The following is a 25,938-nucleotide window of genomic DNA, read 5'->3' as shown; positions in this document are numbered from 1 at the left end:
AGCGCTAGGGGAAGTTGTTCTACGAGGGGTCTCGGAGCTCTATCAAGCGGCGACCTTCCCTTCACCTAGCAACACGTGACTCCGCAAAAGGGAACTTAATAACAGACTGTCAAAAGATTGGGCAGGCATTTACAGAATATTTTAAAACATTATATAAATCTAAACTATCTCCCTCGGCACAAGAGATGCAGGAATATCTGGCTCGGATTGGGCTTCCAAAACTAACGGGAGCAGTTGGAGAATCTGAATAAACCCGTAACAATGATAGAACTGCAACATGTGATTAAAAAATTAAAGCTCTGGTCAGCTCCGGGCCCAGACGGATTTTCAGGGGAGTACTATAAAATACTGCCAGGGAGGGCCCTAGCATCTTTGCTGGAATACTATCGGGAGGTGGTAGGAAAAAAAGAATTCCCAAGGTATGCTAATTCAGCGCTCATAACCTTAATACCTAAGCCAGGGAAGCCCTTGGATAACGTTGAATCTTATCGACCAATTTCATTGTTAAATGTTGACACTAAAATATTGGCAAAGCTGATGGCTGAGCGTTTGGCAGAATATCTACCATCCCTGATAGGCCAGGAGCAAGTCGGGTTTGTGAGAGGCCGCCAGTCAGTTCATAATATCAGAAAAACCCTAATGGCTATGGCGGCCAGTCAACAGCTTGGGGCTTCCACCCTGATTTTGAGTCTAGATGCCGAAAGCAGGGGCGTATCTGAGGTTTGGCGGTAGGGGGGGCAGGGCTGTCCCTCTATTTATTTTGTCCTTGGAACCTTTGCTGCGGAAAGTCTCCTCAGCCCCAGATCTCCAGGGGGTTAATTTGGCAGGACAGGATATCCGGATTCTAGCTTATGCAGATGATTTACTAGTAATTTTGAGAGAGCCCTCCAAGACTTTAACAAAATTGTTACAGTTAATTGAGCAGTACGGGAGATACTCTGGGTTTCGTTTAAACTTACATAGATCTATAGCCCTTCCGGTGTTGCCAGGAGAACAGACAACGTGGCCGGGGAATTTCCTCCTTCAGTGGACACAGAACTCCTTGAAATACCTGGGAATCACTATCACTACGGATTTATCTCAGCTGTATGCGCAAAATGTGCAGCGACTATTGCAAGGCACTAACAAACAGCTTGAGGCTTGGGGGCCATTGCCACTTTCTCTTATGGGAAGGATTGCACTGTTTAATATGGTCATGGCCCCCAGATGGCTATACACATTTCAGTCACTCCCATTGTTTCTAAAAAAAAAACTGATGAGCAGAAGCTGATAAAAATGGTGCAAACTTTTTTATGGAAGAAGAAAAGGCCACGTCTTTCATATTCTGCATTAAGCGTCCCAGTGGAGTTTGGAGGCCTGGGACTGTTAAACATTAAGTATATGACAGTGGCAAGCGGAATGCGCCATATCAATGACTGGTTCCGTGGAACCCAGGACTATACAGACACTTCAATAGAAATGCATCTGTATCCCGGAACGCATTTTAGTAATTACCTGCATACAGCAGGGCCTCCCTTGCCATATATACTGCAATAGACAGGTATTCTGAGGTCAGCGAAAGCTGTATGGCAATGGGTCTGTAAGTTGCACCAATTTTCTGCAAAAACTACCCCGTTCCTATCAATCTGTGAGAACCCCGCCTTTCCACCTGGGATTTTATATCCAGCTTTTCAAAGATGGAAGCGGAAAGGGATGATATACCTATTACACGTAGTCTCCCTTGAAGGACGGATTAAATCATTTCAAGAGCTTCAGGCGGAATTTGGTCTGCTTTCCTCGGACAAATTTCACTATGGTCAGCTAAAGCACTATATACAGTCCTTGCCCTGGGAAGATTTAGCGGAGGATGTTCAGGAAGAATTGGCCTCGGCATTTTCCTTAGCAGCACAACAACAAGTGCCGCTCAAGTTTCATCATAGGCACATCAGAGACACGGTGCAAGAACTTGATTATGTTAAGTTGTTGTCTCAGTGGAAGCAGGACATTCCGATGGACCTTACAGTATCCCAGTTTAAAACACATGTTCTGACCTTAAGGAAACACACAACCATGATTTCACACTGGGAGACCCAGTATAAAGTGGCACTTCGACTCTACATCCCTCCTAGGAGGGCTTTCCATATGGGGATCTCTCCTTGGGGGGAGTGCCCTAAATGTAGGGAACCTGGAGCTACTTTGGGACATATGTTCTGGGGGTGCAGGGGCATTGTTAGATATTGGAAACAGTTAATACAATATGTCTCTCGCATTTGGAAGACCGGGTGGAAATATGACCCAGGTTTGTTGCTGAGTCATCCTATACTTGTTCGTCCAATACCAATGGGATTTACAGCTTTTGTGCATAAGACTATTGTAGTTGCTAAACAAGTGATCTTGTCTGAGTGGGTATCTTACCGTTATCCATCTTACTCCCAGTGGCGGATCCGTATGATCTCGCTGTTGCGAGGTGAAAGGATGGGGTGAATGACTTTAACTCTGGACCTGGTCTGCGGTTCCTAAATACTTGGCATCCATTACTAAATACATTGACCCCGGCTGCTAAGAGTAGACTGTTGAATTTCTAACGGTATCCCAGGCAATGAATAAAGAGGGTGGGGGGAGGGGGAGGGATTAAAAAGGGGGGGGGAGGGGTTGGTTAATAAAAAGGGGGGAAGGGAGGAGAGGAGGGGGTTGTTTGGGGAGGAAAGGGAATATAGTAAAAACTGTAGTATGTTGCTATCATGGTTGATACTTTTTGCTCCTGTAGAGATTCAGATTTATGTATGAGTGTGTACAATACTGTTTAGTGGTTCTTGTACAGGCTATTTTGTCCTTAATAAAAATGATATACCATAAGTGCTTTGTCTTGAGGGATTGACGTATATAGGGAGTTGACATCAAGTGTGACCATGATGTACTGATCTTCTTTCCAATCAATGTCTTTTAATTTATTGACAAAATGAGTGGTGTCTTTAACATATGAAAAGCCCCTTTGAACTTCTGGTTTCAAAAATGTGTCTATGAACATAGATAGAGGCTCAAGTACTGATTGCCTGGATGAGAGGATGGGTCTTCCTGGTGGTTTTTCTATGCTTTTGTGTATCTTAGGAAGAAAATACATAACAGGGGTGACGGGATCATATTTGTCAAGAAATTTTTTGTCTCTCAATGTAATGTATCCATCTTGAACTCCTTTGTTTGTAATAGTTCTAATTTTTGATTGAAGACATTTTGTTGGATTTAGATGTAATTTTTTGTAGAAGTCTTTGTTCTCAAGTTGTCTTAGTCCCTCGTGGACATAATCTTCCACATTTTGGATAACAATTGCTCCACCTTTATTGGCCTTTTTTATAACAATATTGGAGTCTTTTTTTAAGGACTGTAGTGATTCAAACTCAGATCTACTCAAATTATGAGAACGTTTTTGATGCTGAAATTTAATTTTTAGTGATTCAATGTCTTTCAAAAGAATGTCCTTAAATGTACTAAGTGCAGGATCCAATTGACCAGCTGGTTTCCATATCGATTTTGGTCTGATTATTGTTCTGTCCTTTTGTGTATTCTCTGAACAAAAAAACAGCCGTAGTTGAAGTTTCCTTATGAATTTTTCTAAATCTACATTAAATTGAAATTCATCGAAAAATGTGGATGGTACGAATGAGAGACCTTTGGATAGTAGTTTAACTTCTTCTTCAGATAGGTTCCTCTTAGATAAATTGACTACCACTGATTGTTTGTTCTCTGGGATCTCGTCCACGGTCTGTTGCGTTGTTTCTTTCTCTTCTGTTCCCTCTCCCGCTGCTTCTTGTATCTAAAAAACGTTTCTTGCTTTTACTGTCGGATAAGTCTTCACTGCTGCTAGAGGAGGATGAGTCGCTTGCAGTGGTTAATTTAGATGTTTAAGGTTCATTATAATCTTTTTGTTCCATCCGTAAGTATACCCTGTTATCTGAGTAGTCTTTTTTGTCTCTTGTAAATTTTTTAATTTTAGATTTTTTAATGGAATCTTTGAATTTCTCTATATTTTCTTTCAATTCTTGATGTTTTTTTTATTGAAATCTTCTAGTGTACTATTATTCTGAATGACTTGCAAATTTTTATCTATTCTTCTTTTAGAATGGATCCTCAGAAGCTTAGCGGAGATTGGGTGGCAGAGCCAGTGGTGGGAGGTGGGGCTAGTGCTGGGCAGACTTCTACGGTCTGTGCCCTGAAAATGGCAGATACAAATCAAGGTCCAATTTGCCAGCTTTTCTAATCTCTGTAAACATTTCTTCATCTGTCTGTTCATTCTGTCCCGGTGGACGGTAGTACAGCCCTACAAGAATACTCCTTCCCTTCACACATGGAATTTGGGTCAGCAATCGTGAGTTAATGGGATCCTGTCGAACACCCTTCAAGATTGATAGAGGTACTCACCAGGGTTGTCCCCTCTCCTCCCTGCTCTTCGTTTTAGTGTTGAATCCACTCATTCTAGTCATCTTAGGTTCATCCTGAGATTCAGGGGGTGACCTTTCATACTCTAACCTTCAAAATCTTGGATTTCGCAGATGATGTTTTAGTTAATTTAACTGACCCTTAACACTTGTTAGCGACGTTACTTAAATTATTTCAGGAATACGGTGACTTTTGGGGGTTTTGTCTAAACCTTCAGAAATCTTTGGCTCAAGCATCATCAGATGCTGTGCAGCAGGACTAGGAGGGAGTGTTTCCTTTAGAGTGGGCAACTCAGTCGTTCTGTTATCTCAGGATCCGTCTTTCTATGCGTCCATTAGAGTTATACAACCTTAATGTTTTTTGCTTAATAGATTCTATATCAGCATTATTGACCAGTTGGCAAGCCTTACCATTGGGACTTTATGGATGAATTAATTTGTTTAAAATTATGATAGAATTTCCCAAATGGTTGTATATGCTACAGATGCTTCCCCTTAAACTGTGACAGAAGGATTTTCATACTCTTAATAGATGCTATCTCGATTTTGCTGGGGAGGAAGAAAGCCTAGGCTGCCACTGTCTTAGGTTCATGAAAAAGGGGAGGTTTAGGTTTGCCCAATCTTTATAAGTACAATCAAGCTTGTCTGGCTCGCCATCTGGGTGACTGGCTATTGATTACACCCCTCTTTGGTTAGAAAGGAAATTTTTTCAGCCCTGGCATTTTAACTTTCTACTTCAGGTCCCCCATAAGGAGGTTCCCTCCGGAGTGAAAAGCAGTATCTTGTTACAACCTTTGTGAGATTTATGGAAGACCCTTTTGAAATTATGGGATGTCTCCCTAAACATTTCCATTTTATTGCCTTTACAAGGCAATGCCCAGTTTCACCCAGGTTGTGATAATTGCACGTTCCAGAGGTGGGCGTCCTTGGGTATTTCATGGCTGGAACATGTGCTTAATTGGGATGGTTCATTGATGCCATTGAGGTAGCTGGGGGAAGGTCTCTCCACTCATTTAGCTGACAGTTTTGCATACCATCAACTGCATCATTATGTTAATACTTTAAATAAAAAGACTCTGACTGCAGATCATAGGAGTAAGGAGTGTTTCCTTTTTACACTGGATCAGTGAGACCACCTTTCAGTATCTTCTTTACACAAAGCTTTATTAAACATTTCTCCTAACAATTTATGGCCCAATGGGCAGACGATTTACATAGGTTGCCAGATTCTTTAAAAATGATGGCTTTGGTGGCTCGCATTCCCTCAATTAACAAAAGTGGCTGATATGCATGAATGTCAGTTTAAAATACTATATCAAGCCTATATTTCTCAATCTCAATTGTTTCTCATGGGTGGCATCGACACTCCATTTTGTATGACATGCTCCTCCCAGTATAATTAATTTTTCATGCGTATAATTCATTTTTTCATGCATTGTAGGATTGTTCTGTGATCCATAGTTTTTGATCCTGGCTTGTTCTGTATCTGAAGAGGGTGATGAAGTTAGCTATCCCACTCTCGGCTGCTGGTTTCTTACTAGACAAATAAAAAATATTTCCTTTTCATAGGGGAGGAAGCCGAGGCTTTCTTCATAGAGCAGCACTACTTGGCAAAAAGTCAATTCTTTGAAAGTGTGGCCTCCTCTGATTCCCCATCCTTTTGGGGATGGCGGAGCATGTTACACCAGCATATGCTATGGGAGCGGAGAGGGGTAGGAGTGTCTTTGAGATGTAAGAAGGTTTTCTTGGTAATCTGTGTATAGTGTTCTATCTCTAGTCTGTCTACTCTAATTCAGGTAATATACTCAGCCCTGTGTAACATGAAGTATCCACTAATCCAGTTAGTAGGAGACTTATAAATTACTAAATAAGGAGAGACAGACACAGAAGGCTATTGTAATATGAGAATAAGCATTTATTAAACTTACCAAATGAAGATTCACTAGTACAAATATTTCAGGTTAGAAGGTACAGATAATCAGTAAAGTCAATCAATATAATCCATAAGCAATTCTCATATGAGAGGGTAACCGGGCCGCAAAAAGCATTTCCACAGTCATTACTTCTCTAGCTACTAAAGATTACAGCTGTTACTTTTATACCTTTCTTATCACATGCTTTTTCATCAGAGATACATATTTCTCGTCAATTAGTGATTTTCCATATTATCAGCACTTATTTACTGGAAACTTACTTAATTTTACATTTACAGTAATCTTGCTTAATATTTACCATAATTAAGGTCATTCTCACTTGCAACATTATATGCCAGTAACCACAGTTCTGCTTTTCTGTTACCACCTGTTTAGATACCAAGAATTCCCCATACAACAGCAAAAGCTATAAAATCCTTATCACAGCAAAAAGCTATAAATCATATTTCTGTTTCTCAGCATTCTGCATATAGTTCCTCTCTCAGCTTGCTTTGCAAGCACTTATGGGAACATCTGTCACACTTGGTAACTGGCATCTCCGTGACTGTACTTTTTTTTTAATTTATAGAAGACTTTATTGAACATTATATAGGAAAAACATTACATACTCAATATAAGAAGTTACATTTTCTTCACGTCTTATGAGACTAACATTGAGTATCTAGCATGAGTACACTCCAACACCAACATAATGCTATAACAACCACCTTTGTTGTTGTTTGTGACCACTAAGGGTCAAAAGTGACTGTACTTTTGACCCTTAGTGAGGCCTAGCTCAACACACAACTAAGCAGACTACATTTGTAAGCCTGTTCTATGGTTCATGTTCAGCATGTTCCATATTAACAGCTGTCAGCATGACTCCGCCAGCTGCTTCCGTCTGTTCTGTACGCTACTGGATCCGCACCTATCCATGCTGTTTGAACAACCATCTGTGCTGTCTGTCCCAAATTCCACACCCATCTGTGCTGTTCGCCAACCTTGCCACACCGATATCACCTCTAGTATCTGCCTCCTGGGAAACCAGCCGACCTTGTCCTGACGGTTAGTCCAAAGTTCCCGAGAGCAGTTATATCATACTCCAAAACAAACTGTTCTGGTTGTGCTTCTCTCTCTCAGTCAGGGTAAATACAGCAAAAAATCCATTACTTCCTCTTTTGCCTTGGGCTACCTTTAAGCCTCACAGTCCCCAAAGCCTGGGCCACTGGGATAGTTCAGTTTAAAACACTGTCCCCAGGATCCTTTATTTAAGTTTCAAATCAAAGGCCTTGCTTTAGCATACAGTTCTTCACCCACCCTAGGTTAGCCCTCAATACCCAATAAACCAGTAGAATCTTCAGTCCTACAGATATCAAGAGCAGTTTTTTACCCCTCTCTCTTTCAAGTTCAATTGAGAGACCGGGTTGAACTTCACCACCCTCTTTGTCAGCCAATAACTCTCTGACAACCACCCGTAGTTCAGACTGACCTGTCTTAGAGGTATTGCTAATAATAACAGTATTGGTTTAGCAGTCTCTTCCTGATGCCAAAGCTCCACATTGTCACATACAATCACTCCTCTTGGTCTTTCAGGCATAAGCCCTCTCCTGGGTCTAGAACAGAAACTTCCATCTGCTCCTCACCCCCTTCCTCCATCTCTCTTTCTCCCCCTTTGTGCCAACTCATCCCACTCCATTGAATCATTCCCCACCCTCTTCTCCAGGTGTTCCTCCTCCCCTTGATTATCCTCCATTTCCCAATCCTCTCTTGGCAGTGGCGTAGCCAGATAGCCAATTTTGGATGGGCACAATATTTTCTCTGCCCTACCGCAAAATATTAATACATTAGCTAATAAGGATCCTCAAGCTCTGTCAGCTGAAGACTTTCTTTGAAGGTGGCCAGAACTCCCTTTTACCAAACTTGGCAGGCAGCAGCAACATCCGTAAGCCACTGATGCCAGCACCCTATACGTGCTTAGCTGTCGGTGACTCAAGCATGCTATCACCGACTACAGAGCTTGGTAGAAGGAAGTTCTGGCCGTCTTTGGAGGAAGTCCTCAGATCGGGAGACTTAGGATCCCTACCAACCATACAGCAAGGGTCAGAACTGGTGTTAGACATGCTAGGGCTCCCTCCCTGATCCCCTCTCCTCCCTGCCTTCCCTCTGATTTCCCCACCTGCCATTACACCAACAGACCCACACCTAATACCATATCAGAAATAAAAATATTTAGACAAAAATTGAACTTAGAACCCCAAAAAGTTAAACTTAGAATGTACTGCAACACTGGAGAAATAAAAATAGAAATACATTTCCTTTCTCCTGAACACAATGCAAACACATTTGCTATGTAGATTTCCCAAAGCCAACATATTCCATTTAAAACATTCAAAATACATTGCTTTTTTTCTACCTTTGTGGTCTGGACATTGTATTTTTCCATCATGTTGGTTGCAGTTTCTTGTCTGCTTTCCTGTCTTGTCGTCTTCTAATTCTCTTTCAAGCAGCTGCTGTCCATTTGTCTTCTTTTACCTTCACTACACCTGCTTCTGACATATTGACTGTTCTTATTTTTAGCTCTTTCCTCTCTTTTTTCTTCTTTCTGCCTTGCTGTCAACTCAAATTTCACCCTCTCACTGTTCTCCTCCTTTTTAGTTTACAGCTACCTATCAGATTTTCATCTTCTTCTCTCACCCACTAGCTTTTCCATTTCCCCATCTCACTCCTTCCTCATCCCTCCATTCCCTTTCATTACCATATTTCTATCCTCTGTAATCACTATCTTTTTATTAATTTCCTTGCCACCCTCTTCCTCCCCCCTCCTGGCCTCTCCCACATGGTTCCACCATCTTCGTTCCCTCCACCCTTCTAGCCCAGTATCTACTCCCTCTTTCTCCCCACCCCACTCTTATAGCCTTACATCTCTCTGCCCCTTCTCTCTTCCCTCCTGTCCTCTCCCCCATGTTCCAACATTTCTCCCTCTCTCTTCCCTCATTCCCACTGTCCGGCATCTCTCCATCACCCTTCTGCTCCTGAATCCAACATCTCCTCCTTTCTCCCCTCTCCACCTCCTGTGTTTCTCTCTCCCTCTCATTCACCCCCAGGTCTAATATATCTCTCTCTCTCCCACTTTCTACCATTTCTCCCTCTCTTATGCCATGGGTTCAACACTTCTCTTCCCCACTCCCCCCATGCAGCATTTTCTCTCTTCCTCCCTTCCACTGCCTCTCCCCCTCCCTTGTGCCCCATCCAACATCTCTCGGTTCCCCCCTACAGCATCTCTTCCTGCTCACCACCCCATGTCCAACATTTACCATCTCTCCCTCCCCAATCCAGACGCTGCCTACCGCTGCCACGATCGTGCATCTACCTCCCTCTGTCTCAGCAGCAGCAGCGATAGCGATTCATACATGCTGCCTATTGCTTCTAACCCAGAAGCGTCTTCTCTGTCGGCGTCCTGCCCCAGCAAAAACAGGAAGTTGTGATAATGGGGGCTGGATGCAGCAGAGGAGACGCTTCCGGGTTAGAAGCAGTAGGCAGCATATATGAATCGCTATCGCTGCTGCTGAGACAGAGGGAGGTAGATGCAGGATTGTGGGAGCTCTGTCTGCTCCCTCCACTGCCGGTGCTGTTAAGGGTGCGCCACTGCTGGGTGGGCCCGAGCCCAAACTGGGTGGGTCCAGGCCCACCCATGGCTACGCCCCTGTCTCTTGGCCCTATGGCCTCTTGGGGAGTGTAGTCCCGTTTCCTGTGTTCCCTTCTCCCCTGCAAGTGGTGCTGGTTTCTGTAGTTCTCCCCGTCTAGAGTAGCCCATTTGTTCTCTACCCACAAGAGGGCGTCCTCTCACCCCGAGGGAATTAACCTTATCTCCTCCTGGCTCTTTCTTCTCCCTCCTGCCTTTTCTCAGAACCCTGCTTACATACCCCCCCCCCCCCCCCCCCCCACTTAAGTAACTTCCAGACCGCTGCTGCAAAGCCTCCTCCTCATCCAAACTACCTATTCTGGATAGTATATCAGCATTTCCTAATAACGTCCCCGCTCTGTGCTCCACCTGAAACTGAAAAGGTTGCAAAGACAAATACCAGCGCATAAGCCAGGCATTGCTGTTTTTCATCTGCATCAACCATTTCAGAGGGGCATGGTCAGTAATAAGCTTAAAGGGGTGCCCCTCCAAATAATACTGGCACATTTGGATAGCCCATTTAACGGCCAGACACTCTCTCTCAATGGTAGAATATCCTCTCTCATGAGGGAGCAATTTTCGGCTCAAATATAAAACTGGATGCTCCTCTCCTGCATAAACCTGAGCGAGTACTGCCCCCAACCCTACTCCCAAAGTATCCATCTGTAGGATAAATGGCTTCTGGAAATCTATTGCCTTCAACAAGGGTTCCTCACACAAAAGCTACCCTTAAACCCTTAAAAGTTTCCCTCTCTTCCTCCACCCACTCCAACCGCTTGGGCCTGTTCTCTTTAAACATATTTGTCAATGGTTCGGCCAGAGAAGCGAAATGAGGTATGAATCAGCGATAGTAGCCAATCAAACCCAGAAAACTACGTAATCCTTTATTTGTAACTGGGCAGGGAAATTCCCTAATGCTCTCCACTTTATCTAGTAAGGGTTTCACTTGGCCGTTCCCCACCCTATAACCCAAGTATTGACGTTCCTGTTGTGCAAAATGGTACTTCTTGGGATTTAGAGTAAGCCACGTATCGCTGAAGGCCCCCAACACTTGCCTGACCTGCAACATGTGAGACTTCCAATCACCACTATGAATGATGGCATCATCTAAATACGCTGCTACATAGCCCTGATGAGGGCGCAACACCCTGTCCAGTAAGCGTTGACAGGATGCAGCTACTGAATTAAGGCCAAAGGGCATCCTTTTAAACTGAAAGAGCCCTAGCGGTATACTAAATGCAGTCTTAGACCTGGCCTCGGCTGATAATGGAATCTGCCAAATCCCTTGGTCAAGTCCAGTGTTGATAAATAACATGCTCCTCCCAATCTATCCAAATAATTCCTCTATGCGTGGCTTTGGATAAGCATCAGGAGTCGAAAGGGCATTAACCTGGCAAAAGTCAATACAAAATCGCCATGTACCATCAGACTTTGGCACCAACACCACTGGACTTGACCAAGGGCTATACAACTCCTTGATAAGCCAACATTTTCTTCACCTGTTGAATGATTTCCTGCTGCTTTAGGGGAGACAGCCTATATGGCCGTTGTTTTACTACCCTACCGGGTTTGGAAATAATCTCATGAAGAATTAAATGCGTTTCCCCCAGACAGGAAGTGAGCACATCCCTAAATTCAAAAAGCAGGCCCTCTACCTTTGCTGCTCCCCATCCAGAGCTACTGCAATCTGGGGCTGTACTGGCTGAAGATTTCCGAAATTTGAGGACCTAAATCCTCCTCTTACTCTCCCCCACCTCCTGCTAATAAGACCTTTCTCTCCAACCAGGGTTTTAAACATTTATATGATAGGTTTGCTTCTTGCCTCTATCATTCTCCAACTCATAGGTGACTGGCCCTAATCTTCTTGTTACTACCGCCGGACCTCTCCACCTACTTCCAAATTTATGTGGAGCATCGGCTATCATAACTATAACTCTATCCCCCTCCTTAAATTCCCTTTCCTTTGCTTTCCAATCATAATAGGATTTTTGGTACCTTTGACTCTCCCCCAGCTTATCCCTAGCGTAGCCCCCCAATCGATGCAGTCGGCTTTTCAAATCAATCAGATAAGAGACTACATTATGGTCATTTTCCTCCGGGGGAACCCAGTGCTCCCTTAAGATGTTGAGTACTCCTCTTGGAGCCCGACCATACATCAACTCAAAATGGGAAACTCCCAAGGAAGCCTGAACATTCTCCCTGCAAACATACAAGGCAAAGGGTAACAACCTATCCCACTCCTCACCCTAGACCTCTTCGGAGAAGTGTTTTGAGGGTCTTGTTAAATCGCTCGACCAAGCCATTGGACTGAGGATGATAAGCCCCAGTACAGATGTGAGAAATCCCAAAAGCCTCCCAGACCTGGGCTAGAGTACGAGACCTGAAATTTGAACCCCTATCTGTGAGTACCTCTCCAGGAACTCCTACCTCACAGAAGTTATGAATTAACTCGGAGGCAATAACCTTTACCGACACACTGCGTAGGGGAATTGCCCATGGAAATCGTGTGGCCATATCAATAACCACCAAAATATAGGAAAACCCCCTCCTGGATTTCGTAATGGGCCCTATGATATCCATTGCCAAGCGTCCCACAGGTACTCCCACCCTAGGCAGAGGACATAAGGGCACCCAATCCGGTCCTCTCTCTGCCACTTTCTGACAAAGCGTACAGGTGCTGCAATAATTCTCCACATCTTTATAAATACCAGGCCAATAAAACCTTTGCAACACCTGCCTGAGAGTATTCTGTGAAGCCTTATGCCCCCCAAGGGGATGATCATGTGCTAATCGCAATACTAAACTCCTAAACCCCCTTGGAATACCCAACTGCTTTTTCCCCTCATCCTCCTCTATTTGTGGAGCAACCCGAAATAACAACCCCCGCTCGATCATAAAGTGAGGGTACAGCCCCCCCTCCTTTCTCTCGCGCTCCCTCCTAGGCGTACTGTAATGTGGGATCAGATTCCTGTTCCCTAGGAAAGGAAAGAAAGCATTCTAGGAAATCCCGAGGATCGCTGGGGAACTCTCCTTCCTCCTTCAACCCTTCCATGGCTTGCCTCCTCCTCTGCTGTGCCCCCTTCTTCTGTTTTCCTACCTGCCTACTCTTTCCCGGGGTACCTAAAATATCTATATGAAAGGGAAAAATCTGCTCTAAAGTGGAATAAACCTTTCGCTTTTGCTGCTCTTGAGCTCTACTGGTTACAAAAACCTGTCCTCCCTTTAAACTTTGAGCAAATGGTGTCCAATCTCTCCCCAGGATCAGGTCTTGAGGCAGACGGGGAAGTACTGCCACCGCAAACTGATGTGTCCCTGTAGGCCCTTTTATAGTCACCTTATGCAAAGGATACCTTGTGGTAGCCCCATGAATACATTGAATGGCTACTACTCCTTCCCCAGCTCCTCCCTTACCTCTCCTGCCCGCGTTAATACGGGCCCACAGAGCCATGGAGAGCATAGACTGATCAGCCCCTGAGTCTAACAAGGCCTTTACCTTCACCCCCATCACTTCCACTGCCTGGGAAAACTGATGTGTCACCTGCTTGTCTGACTGAGAGGTTAATCCCATCCTGGTCCCACACTCCTTCCTGATGTGACCCCTCCACCCACAATGGTATACTCATTCCTTACAATAACCTGTGCCTTCACCTCACCTTTCTTCCCCCTTGTACTGAATAGGTCTAGCCTGAGGTGTCTTCGCTCCTCTCACAGCACACCTCCTTCTTGATCGTCCTCCTCTACCAGCTAGATGTTGGGACTCCAGAAAACATTTCATGCTTTTGACTGCCTCTTCTAAAGTCCCACACCCCCTTCTGACCAGATCCTGTTTCAATTCCTCAGGTATGGCATCCAGGAACTGCTCCAATACTAGTTCTAGCAACACCTGAGTAACTGAACTTTTGTCCGGTTCCAACCACTTGGTAGCAAGGTCCAACAATTTCTGGCCCAACGCCTTTGAAGTTTCACCCTCCTCCCACCTCCATTCTCTAAACCTATATGTCTGTTTACTTAGTCCGTACCGATCAAGAATGGTCCTTTTAAGCTTTTCATAGTCTACAATTTCAGAAGCGGGAAGACTGCGAAATGCAGCTAAGGCCTCCCTGGATAAGGCCGGGGCTAACCTAATAGTCCACTGTTCCACCGGCCAGGCTGCGGCTGTTGCTACCCGCTCAAAGGCCCCTAAATAATCTTCAATATCATCACTGTTTGTAAGCTTACCCCAGGGTAACCAGTTCATTCCTGGTGCAACCCCGGGCTGGGTTGTTCCCTCCACCACACCTCCAACTGAGACCGCAGCGCTAACCTGGAGCCTCATGTCGCCCTTCAATACCTCTTGGAACAAGTTCAGTAGAGGTTGTTGTTGGGCCCTCGAGGCTGACAGTGACTCCTCCATTAAATGATGGGCCAGCTCCTGCTGTTTCTGAAATTGATGCGCCATGAATGAGAACATCTCTTTAGGATCCATGGTCACATGCAGTCCTGTGTACCTACGCCAAAGCAAACACACACAAAAAAAAACATCCCAGTGCAGCTGTTCCGCAGATATACTGACACTACAGCATGCTTCCCTACTAGCAATCCCTCACAGTCCCACTACATGCTCACTGGACTTCAGAGGGTTCTGCGCTTTATGGAGATCCAGGAAGTTCGATAGATCCCACTACTGCCACCACTTGTCAGCATGACTCCGCCAGCTGCTTCCGTCTGTGCTGTATGCTACTGGATCTGCACCTGTCCGTGCTGTTTGAACAACCGTCCGTGCTGTCCGTCCCGAATTCCACACCCGTCTGTGCTGTTCGCCAACCTTGCCACACCGATATCACCTCCAGTATCTGCCTCCTTGGAAACCAGCCAACCTTGTCCTGATGTTTAGTCCAAAGTTCCCGGGAGCAGTTATATCATACTCCAAAACTAACTGTTCTGGTTGCGCTTCTCTCTCTGTCAGAGTAAATACAGCAAAAAATCCATTACTTCCTCTTTTGCCTTGGGCTACCTTTAAGCCTCACAGTCCCCAAAGCCTGGGTCACTGGGATAGTTCAGTTTAAAACACTGTCCCCAGGATCCTTTATTTAAGTTTCAAATCAAAGGCCTTGCTTTAGCATACAGTTCTTCACCCACCCTAGGTTAGCCCTCAATACCCAATAAACCAGTAGAATCTTCAGTCCTACAGATATCAAGAGCAGTTTTTTACCCCTCTCTCTTTCAAGTTCAATTGAGAGACCGGGTTGAACTTCACCACCCTCTTTGTCAGCCAATAACTCTCTGACAACCACCCGCACTTCAGACTGACCTGTCTTAGAGGTATTGCTAATAATAACAGACTTGGTTTAGCAGTCTCTTCCTGATGCCAAAGCCCCGCATTTTCACATACAATCACTCCTCTTCGTCTTTCAGGCATAAGCCCTCTCCTGGGTCTAGAACAGAAACTTCCATCTGCTCCTCACCCCCTTCCTCCATCTCTCCTTCTCCCCTTTGTGCCAACTCCTCCCACTCCATAGAATCATTCCCCACCCTCTCCTCCAGGTGTGCCTCCTTCCCTTGATTATCCTCCGTTTCCCAATCCTCTCTTGGCCCTATGGCCTTCTGGGGAGTGTAGTCCCGTTTCCTGTGTTCCCTTCTCCCCTGCAAGTGGTTCTGGTTTCTGTAGTTCTCCCCCTGTCTAGAGTAGCCCATTCGATCTCTACCCACGAGAAGGCGTCCTCTCATCCCAGGGAATTCAGGTCCTTGTAGTTTCCTGTTCTTAGAACCTTAGCTCCTCTCCTCCCAGCTCTTTCCTCTCCGTCCTGCCTTTTCTCAGAACCCTGCTTAGCTCCCCCCTTGAAGGCATGTGAACGCCAGGCCTTCACAGGTGCTGGACATCTATTCCAATAAGGGCCATTGTGTCTGCATCCCATAAGGAAAGGTGAGCATTCTGTTGTAGTGGCTAGTGTCCATCACAGGTCATAATGTAAGAAACTAGAGAGAAATATGATTTCTAAAGGATATTCAAAATAGTTATCCTACAATGTTATGGGTCCTCCATTATGTATGGGTAAAGGTAAACATGTGCAGGTAAGAAGACATAAGTAACAAATTATACCTTACTTTCACTTTCAAGAATATTGTCATTAGGAATGTTAGTATTATCAATAGTAATTGTACTAGTATTAACATTGTCATTAAGTTCAGTGTGGTCATTCATTCCGTGGTCAAGATCAGCATAAATTTCAGAGTTTTCTGGAACACAATGAATCATTCTTTCGTACGTAACATATTGTCCCATAGGATCTTTTTTTACTTATAACAGTTTCAACAACACGTTCCAGTAATCTCTTGCTACAAGGTATGATACAGCAGCCACATAGCATAAACACAGCAACGACCACAATGATCGCAGTTAAAGCTGAAAGTATACTTTTCCATTTTCCAAACATAGTGTCCAACCATCCAGTCCAGGTGGTATCAATACCAGAGTTTTCAGTCAATTCATTAGCTAGTGCTGTAAGTCCTTCTAAAGAGTTTGTAATACTTCCATCAGGGGCAGTATTATTGGGAATGAAAGTACAACCGTGTCCACTTCCAATCATCACACAAACTCCTCCTTCCTTTGCTAATATCATATCAAGGGCCAATCGATTCTCCCAAGTCATCTGGCTGGTAGCATCCAGTTGTTCCGCAATACCCTTGGTAGCATCTGTTGTATAGTTGATAAATCTTTTCTGGTTGTAATAAATGTAGTTATTCCAATCAACATTCTTACTAATACCGATTGCAGGAAATAAGGCCTCAAAACCAACAGCAATTTGGTTGTGGGCCTTGAATTCATCAGAGACCCCCTTGGAACTCCAATAGCATCAAGATATACTCTGGAATCAAAAGAACCAGCTGGAGAAGCTCTCTTAGATCTGGATAGAGCTTGGTCGGTATGCAAAGCAGCTACGGTAAATGGTATTACCAATTGAACAACAGCACACTGTCCTTCCCAATCACGGGGTAGAGTAGAATACAATGTTCTATTTCCACAGTACCACCAAACATCAGCTCTAGCAGTGGTAAAATCAGAAAAGTCCATGGAGCCACTAGCAGTTAAGCTGGTATTACAGGAAGACAAATGTCCAACAACATATGGATTTGTAGCCTTTTTTCTTTGTATACAAGTTTCAAATTTTGTATTCTTATGAGGTGGTTGAAATACTGGAGGCACTCTTACTTTTTCTTTGGAAATCTCAGGAAACACTAGTGCAAGAGACTTACAAGAAGCATTAGTAGTCTTATCACCATGTAGTAAATATTACATACACATGGCACCAGTGTAATCATTTCTGAAATTCAAGGGAAAGGGAACCAAAGTGATCGTGCAACCAAGCCTTGTATTCAGTGAAAGAAGAAGGAGGTGCATAGGAGTGAGAGGATGGCTCAGGTTTAGGGAGTGGGCCAGGAAATAGTGGTAAAGAACCAGGGGCAGATAAAGGTACAGACACGGAAACCTGGTTAGGAGTTGTAAGTGCAGAGTTGAGAGAGGTGTCATTATCAGGAGCAACATTGGGAAGAGGGATAAGATCAACAGTGCCAGAAATCTGTACAGAAGTAGGCCTAGTCAAAGTAGTGGAATGCTGTACAAGTGACTCGTCAGGGCAAGGTTTAGGAAGAGTGTCTATAGGCAGATCAATGGAGGGAAGGTCGGACTATAGCTGTGAATACCCCACAGTGGTTTCACAAGTCATAATGGTAGAAGCAGCAGGACATACGGGAGTTTGATATGGAAGCGGAAGCTCCGGAGCTGAGGGTGGAAGCGGTGGAGGTGGGAGATTGGTAGAACTAGGCAGGGATCTAGATTCCGCATTTCTGTCAGCAATTAAGATAAATTTGTTAATGGCCTGAAGGTGCTTCAGGTGCGATTTACCAGTCTTATGATTTTCATTGTATGCAACTAGTCGTTTTAAAACAACAGGGTCAAAAGAGCCATTAATAGGCCAGTGAAGGTCAGTATCTTTTTTATTCCATTTATTGTACCACTGGGTACAAATCTGGGTGAGAGCGTTTTTCTCACTAGGGAAGAATTTGATAACTGTGTCAAGAGGAGAGGGAGAAGTCATTATATACCCCACAAGTTAATGTAAATATGGATAAAAAAAAAACTCACCACTCGTTGAGCCGAATGTGCCCAAAGTTCCAGCAAAAGAAGATGGACGTGTTCTCAGAATGGTCTTCCCCAAGGGTTTCACAGCCTACCCTGGGTGTTTAGCAATCACCAAGAAATCTTAAGGGGGTGTCGTTGCTGGCGTCCCAGCAAACGTGTATGCCCTTAGTATCACCATAGAAAGGAAACAATCGTATTTACTGACATCCTTTGGTATATATATATAAAAAGATGTAAGAAAATCTCTTAAAACGCCATCGCACAAGACGGAATCACACAAAATCTCGCCTATATATAGTAGACGGATACCCTCACTTAAGGCGGAATCACAGAAAATTTTGGATTTTATCTCATCAAGGCGGGATCACAAATATCCACAAATAACAAGTAAGGTATACAATCATGTCCGGGGTTAACCATTTTGTTACTTCTAGACTCCAGTCTGCCCTCCTTCAGGTAATACAAACCCAGTTCTAGTCAGACCTGAAGTGTCCACCACTGCAGGTGAGAGAAAGATTTATAAATGACTAAATAAGGAGAGACAGACACAGAAGGCTATTGTAATATGAGAATAAGCATTTATTAAACTTACCAAATGAAGGTTCACTAGTACAAATATTTCTGGTTAGAAGGTACAGATAATCAGTAAAGTCAATCTATATAATCCATAAGCAATTCTCATATGAGAGGGTAACCAGGCCGCAAAGAGTGTTTCCACAGTCATTACTTCTCTAGCTACTAAAGATTACAGCTGTTACTTTTATACCTTTCTTATCACATGCTTTTTCATCAGAGATACATATTTATCGTCAATTAGTGATTTTCCATATTATCAGCACTTATTTACTGGAAACTTACTTAATTTTACATTTACAGTAATCTTGCTTAATATTTACCATAATTAAGGTCATAGGTCATTCTCACTTGCAACATTATATGCCAGTAACCACAGTTCTGCTTTTCTGTTACCACCTGTTTAGATACCAAGAATTCCCCATACAACAGCAAAAGCTATCAATCATATTTCTGTTTCTCAGCATTCGGCATATAGTTCTTCTCAGCTTGCTTTGCAAGCACTTATGGGAACATCTGTCACACTTGGTAACTGGCATCTCCGTGACTGTACTTTCGTTCCTTAGTGAGGCCTAGCTCAACACACAACTAAGCAGGCTACATTTGTAAGCCTGTTCTATGGTTCTATGGTTCATGTCCAGCATGTTTCATATTAACATCTGGGAACCATATTTTTTTCCCTAGCCCCGTAGTGCAGTGGACTTTGATCCTGGGGAACTGAGTTCGATTCCCACTGCAGCTCCTTGTGGCTCTGGGCAAGTCACTTAACCCTCCATTGCCCCTGGTACAAAATAAGTACCTGAATATATGTAAACCGCTTTGAATGTAGTTGCAAAAACCTCAGAAAGGCGGTATATCAAGTCCCATTTCCCTTTCAGTTTCATCTTAAGTACTTTAGAGAAACAATGGGAAGGGGGCAGGTCCTGGGTCCTGACAGGTTGTAAGATTTTTTTTCCTTCCTCTTGGAGAGAAGGCTATAAGAATCCAAGCCTTTCTCCCAAGTTTGAAAGTATTTCAGTATGTGGTACTGGGTAACTGCTTCATGGGAGGTGTGTTCTTTGTGCCCGGTATTTGACCTTTAAGGTTCTTACTGGTGAGTTGCCTACCTGGTGCAAAGGTGGCGGACCTCACGCATCACCTAGATAGGATTCTAGATAGTGCTGGGGAGGAGTCCGCTGTTTTGGTACATGTGGGTACCAATGACATAGGAAAATGTGGGAGAGAGGTTCTGGAAGCCAAATTTAGGCTCTTAGGTAGAAAGCTCAAATCCAGATCCTCTAAGGTAGCATTTTCTGAAATGCTACCTGTTCCACGCGCAGGGCCCAAGAGACAGGCAGAGCTCCGAAGTCTCAATGCGTGGATGAGACGATGGTGCAGGGAGGAGGGTTTTAGATTTGTTAGGAACTGGGCAACATTCTGGGGAAGGGGGAGCCTGTTCTGAAAGGATGGGCTCCACCTTAACCAGATAGAGCAGCTTTTAAACTAGAAATGGGGGGAAGGCCGACAGTCGCTCAAAAGCGCATGGTTCGGGATAAGGTATCTTGCAAAGATACCTCACAAATAGGGAAGATAGGGTTTCTGGATAGTGAGGTTGCACAACAGACCATGGTAGGCCAGATGCCCTTAAATACAACTAAAGATCAAACAAAAGATGACAAATCAGTAGTGTCCAGTACTAAGCATCATGCAAATAGGAACAACAAACATACTCTGAAATGTCTATATGTAAATGCTAGGAGTCTAAGAAATAAGATGGGAGAGTTGGAATATATTGCACTAAATGAAAAATTGGATATAATAGGCATTACTGAGACCTGGTGGAAGGAGGATAACCAGTGGGACACTGTCATACCGGAGTACAAAGTATATCGTAGTGATAGGGTGGACCGGACTGGTGGAGGGGTAGCATTGTATATTAACAAGAGCCTGGACTCAGATAGATTACAAATTCAGCAGGACACAAATCACACCTTTGAATCATTGTGGGTTGAAATTCCATGTATAAAAGTGAAAAGGACAGTGATAGCAGTGTACTACAGTCCGCCTCGCCAGGATGAGCAGGTAGACGCAGAAATGATAAAAGAAATCAGAGATGCAAACAAAACGGGCATTGTGATAATAATGGGTGACTTCAATTATCCAAATATAGACTGGGTAAATGTAACATCGGGACACGCTAGAGAGGTACAATTCCTTGATAAAATCAAGGACAGCTTTATAAAGCAGCTGGTGCAGGAGCCGACGAGAGAAGGAAAAATTCTAGACTTGGTCCTTAGTGGAGCGCATGATCTGGTGAGGGACGTTATGGTACTGGAGCCACTTGATAACAGTGATCATAATATGATCAGTTTTGATATCAACCTTGAAGTAACTATACACAGGAAGTCAAATACAGTGTTTAAAAAAGGAGACTATGATGGTGGAAAACAAACTTAGGGGGACAACTGAGAGAGTACAAACTGTACAACAGGCATGGACGCTGTTCAAAAATACCATCCTGGAGGCCCAGGCCAAACATATTCCACTAATTATTTATTTATTGCATTTGTATCCCACATTTTCCCACAAAAAAGAGGGAACTCCAAAAGACAGCCGGGCTGGTTGAAAAGTGAGGTGAAGGAAGCTATTAGGGCTAAAAGAAATGCCTTCAGAAAATGGAAGAAGGAACCGTCTGAAAATAACAAGCAGCAGCACAAGGAGTGTCAAAGCAAATGTAAGGCGCAGATAAAGAAGGCCAAGAGGGATTATGAAAAAAAGATAGCATTAGAGGCAAGAAAACATAGTAAAAAATTTTTTCGATATATTGAAAGTAGGAAGCCGGCAAAAGAATCGGTTGGGCCACTGGATGACCGAGGGGTAAAAGGGGCGATCAAGGAAGACAAAGACGTAGCGGAGAGATTGAATTAATTCTTTGCTTTGGTCTTCACCGAGGAAGAATTGGGTGGGATACCGGTGTCGGAAATTATATTTCAAGCGGACGAGTCAGAGAAACTTAATGACTTCACGGTAAACCTGGATGACGTAATGGGGCAGTTCAGCAAACTCAAGAGTAGCAAATCTTCCTGGACCGGATGGTATTCATCCTAGAGTAGTGATAGAACTGAAAAATGAGCTTGCGGAGCTACTGCTAGTGATATGCAATTTATCTTTAAAATTGAGCATGGTACCGGAAGATTGGAGGGTAGCCAATGTAACGCAGATTTTTAAAAAAGGTTCCAGGGGAGATCCGGGAAATTATAGACAGGCGAGTCTGATGTCGGTGCCGGGGAAAATGGTAGAGGCTATTATTAAAAACAAAATTACAGAGCACATCCAAGGACATGGATTACTGAGACCAAGTCAGCACGGCTTTTGTGTGGGGAAATCTTGCCTGACCAATTTACTTCAATTCTTTGAAGGAGTAAACAAACATGTGGACAAAGGGGAGCCGGTTGATATTGTGTATCTGGATTTTCAAAAGGCTTTTGACAAGGTACCTCATGAAAGGCTACAGAGGAAATTAGAGGGTCATGGGATAGGAGGAAAAGTCCTGTTGTGGATTAAAAACTGGTTGAAGGATAGGAAACAGACAGTGGGGTTAAATGGGCAGTATTCACAATGGAGAAGGGTAGTTAGTGGGGTTCCTCAGGGGTCTGTGCTAGGACCGCTGCTTTTAATATATTTATAAATGATTTAGAGATGGGAGTAACTAACGAGGTAATTAAATTTGCTGATGAAACAAAGTTATTCAAAGTCGTTAATTCGGGAGAGGATTGTGAAAAATTACAGAAGGACCTTACGAGACTGGGAGGCTAAATGGCAGATGACGTTTAATGTGAGCAAGTGCAAGGTGATGCATGTGGCAAAAAAGAACCCGAATTATAGCTACGTCATGCAAGGTTCCACGTTAGGAGTTACTGACCAAGAAAGGGATCTGGGTGTCGTCGTCGATAATACACTGAAACCTTCTGCTCAGTGTGCTGCTGCGGCTCGAAAAGCGAATAGAATGTTGGGTATTATTAGGAAAGGTATGGAAAACAGGTGTATGTTATAATGCCGTTATATCGCTCCATGGTGCGACCGCACCTTGAGTATTGTGTTCAATTCTGGTCGCCGCATCTCAAGAAATATATAGTGGAATTGGAAAAGGTGCAGCGAAGGGAGACGAAAATGATAGCGGGAATGGGACGACTTCCCTATGAAGAAAGACTAAGGAGGCTAGGGCTTTTCAGCTTGGAGAAGAGACGGCTGCGGGGAGACATGATAGAGGCAGCTAATATAATAAAACGCACCCTCAACGTTCTGAGGACAACGTTCTGAAGTCACTCAGACTCCCAGAACGGTTCGTAAGTTCGTGGTGGTGAAGCCACTGACCAAGACTCGCTGCCCCGCCCTCGCGTCAAACATAATGACGTCGAGGGAGCGTGTTTCCCTACTCCTCCCCCTGCCTAGGAAACGCTGTGAAACAACCTCGCAAACCACCCGAAAGCTAAGGAGTTAAAATGAAGCCCCGCACACAGAATGACCGAGGAACAACACCAACCCCCCCCCCACCGCAACAACCAACAAAGCACATCAAAAGAAAAGAAGCTCAGCCAACAAAATGATGGAGGTGCAACAACTACCCCGAGCCGTCCCCCACCCCCCAAAGCCACCCACCGTCGCGTAGCTTTGCTGGCGGGGGACACGAAACCCCGCCAGCACAAGTCCTGTCTTCAGACTCTGGCGTGAACTTCAGCATTTACTAGCCTATGCAGGCAGGGCTTCTGTGCGTCTGACGTCATGCACGTGCAGGACGTCCGACGCACAGAACCCCGCCCAGCAAAGGCTAGCAATGCCGAAGAACAAGCGGAGTCAGCAGACAACAAAGGACTTCTGCTGGCGGGATTTTGGGTCCCCCGCCAGCAAAACAACGTAACGAACGGTAGGTGGGATGGCGGCGGGGGTGGGGGCATCGCGGTGGGTGGGATGGCGGTGGGGGGGGACGACATCACACGGAGGAGGCAAGGACGGCAATAAACGAAAAAAAAAACGGCAATCTGGCAGCGCTACTTTCCCTCATCTTCAAAACAACGCTTCCAAAAACCCCTGCCCCCCCCACACTCACTCACTCATCTGGCAGCGGTTCCTGAACCCCCCCAACCAAACACACACACTTACTCACTCTCATTTGGCCACACTTCCTAAACCCCCCCCAACACACACATACACACACTCACTCTCTCATCTGGCAGCGCTTCCTGAAAACCCTGCCCCCACACACACACACTCACTCACTCATCTGGCAAACCCCTCTCCTCCCCACCACACACACATTCACTCTCTCATCCAGCAGCGCTTCCTGAAACCCCTGCCCCCCACACACACTCACTCATGTGGCACCGGTTTCTGGACCCCCCCCCCCCCCCCACACACACACACTCTGTCACATATGGCAGCACTTCCAGAAACCCCGTACACACATACACACACACACTCACTCACTCTCATCTGGCAGCGCTTCCTGAAACCCCTGCCACAACCACACACAGTCACTCACTAATCTGGCAGCCGTTCATGAACCCCCCCCCCCCCCACACACACACTTACTTACTCTTATTTGGCCACACTTCCTGAACCACCCCACCACCACACTCTCACTCCACACACACACACACACTCTCTCTCTCATCTGGCAGCGCTTCCTGAACCCCCCCCCTACACACACAAACTCACTCTCATCTGCAAACGCTTGATAAACCGCCCCCCACACACACACTCACTCATCTGGCAGCGCTTCCAGACCCCCCCCCCACACCCCTCTTCTTGAAAGCTGAACCACCCAACACAACCAACACACCCCTCCAACATACACACTCTCTCACTCAAAATCTCATCTGCCATCGCTTCCTGAACCCCCCCCCCCCCACACACACACACACACTCACTCTGTCTCATCTGGCAGCGCTTCCTGAAACCCCTGCCACCCCACACACACAGTCACTCAGTAATCTGGCAGCCATTCCTGACCCCCCCCCCCCCACACACACACTTACTCACTCACTCTCATTTGGCCCTGCTTCCTGAACCCCCCCCCCCTCCCACACACACACACAAACACTCACTCTCTCATCTGCCAGTGCTTCCTGAACCCACGCCACAAATACTCACTCTCATCTGGCAATGCTTGAAAAACCGCCCCCCACACACACACACTCACTCACTCATCTGGCAGCGCTTCCTGAACCACCCACACCCCTCTTCTTCCAAGCTGAACCCCCCCCAACACCCCCCCCCCCCACACACACACTCACTCACTCTCATCTGGCAGCGCTTCCAGAAACCCCATACACACAGACGCACTCACTCTCTCATCTGGCAGCGCTTCCTGAACCCCCCTACCCCCCCCCCCCCACACACACTTACTCACTCACTCTCATTTGGCCCTGCTTCCTGAACCCCCCCCTCCCACACACACACACAAACACTCACTCTCTCATCTGCCAGTGCTTCCTGAACCCACGCCACAAACACTCACTCTCATCTGGCAATGCTTGAAAAACCGCCCCCCACACACACACACACTCACTCACTCATCTGGCAGCGCTTCCTGAACCACCCACACCCCTCTTCTTCCAAGCTGAGCCCCCCCAACACCCCCCCCCCCCACACACACACTCACTCACTCTCATCTGGCAGCGCTTCCAGAAACCCCATACACACACACGCACTCACTCTCTCATCTGGCAGCGCTTCCTGAACCCCCCCTACCCCCCCCCCCACACACACTCACTCTCTCTCTCTCTCATCTGGCAGCGCTTCCTGAACCCCCTGCCCCCCCCCACACTCACTCACAATGTCATCTGGCATTGCTTCCTGAACCCCCCCACCCACACTCTCTCACTCTCATCTGCCAGCGCTTCCTGAACACCCCACACCCCTCTTCTTCCAAGCTGAACCCCTCCAACACATTCCCCCCCCCCCCCCACACACTCTCTCTCCCCCTCCTCCAGCACACCAATTGCTTAGGTGCAGTGGCGGCAATCTGAGACACCAGAGAGAGAGGGGGGGGGGCCTGACACCATAGAGAGAGAGGGAGGGAGGTATCTCTGTCACACACGCACTCTCTCTCTCACACACATTTTCTCTCTCACAGACAATGTCTTTCTGTCTCTCACTCTCACACACTCTATGTCTCACAGTGTATCACATTCACTCTCTATGTGTCACACAGTCACTTACACACTTGCTTGGTCTCATACACTCAGTCTCACAGAGAAT

Source organism: Microcaecilia unicolor, chromosome 5, assembly GCF_901765095.1.
Source record: "Microcaecilia unicolor chromosome 5, aMicUni1.1, whole genome shotgun sequence".
In the NCBI taxonomy this organism is placed as follows: Eukaryota; Metazoa; Chordata; class Amphibia; order Gymnophiona; family Siphonopidae; genus Microcaecilia; species Microcaecilia unicolor.
Note: the sequence above shows the minus strand (reverse complement) of the source record.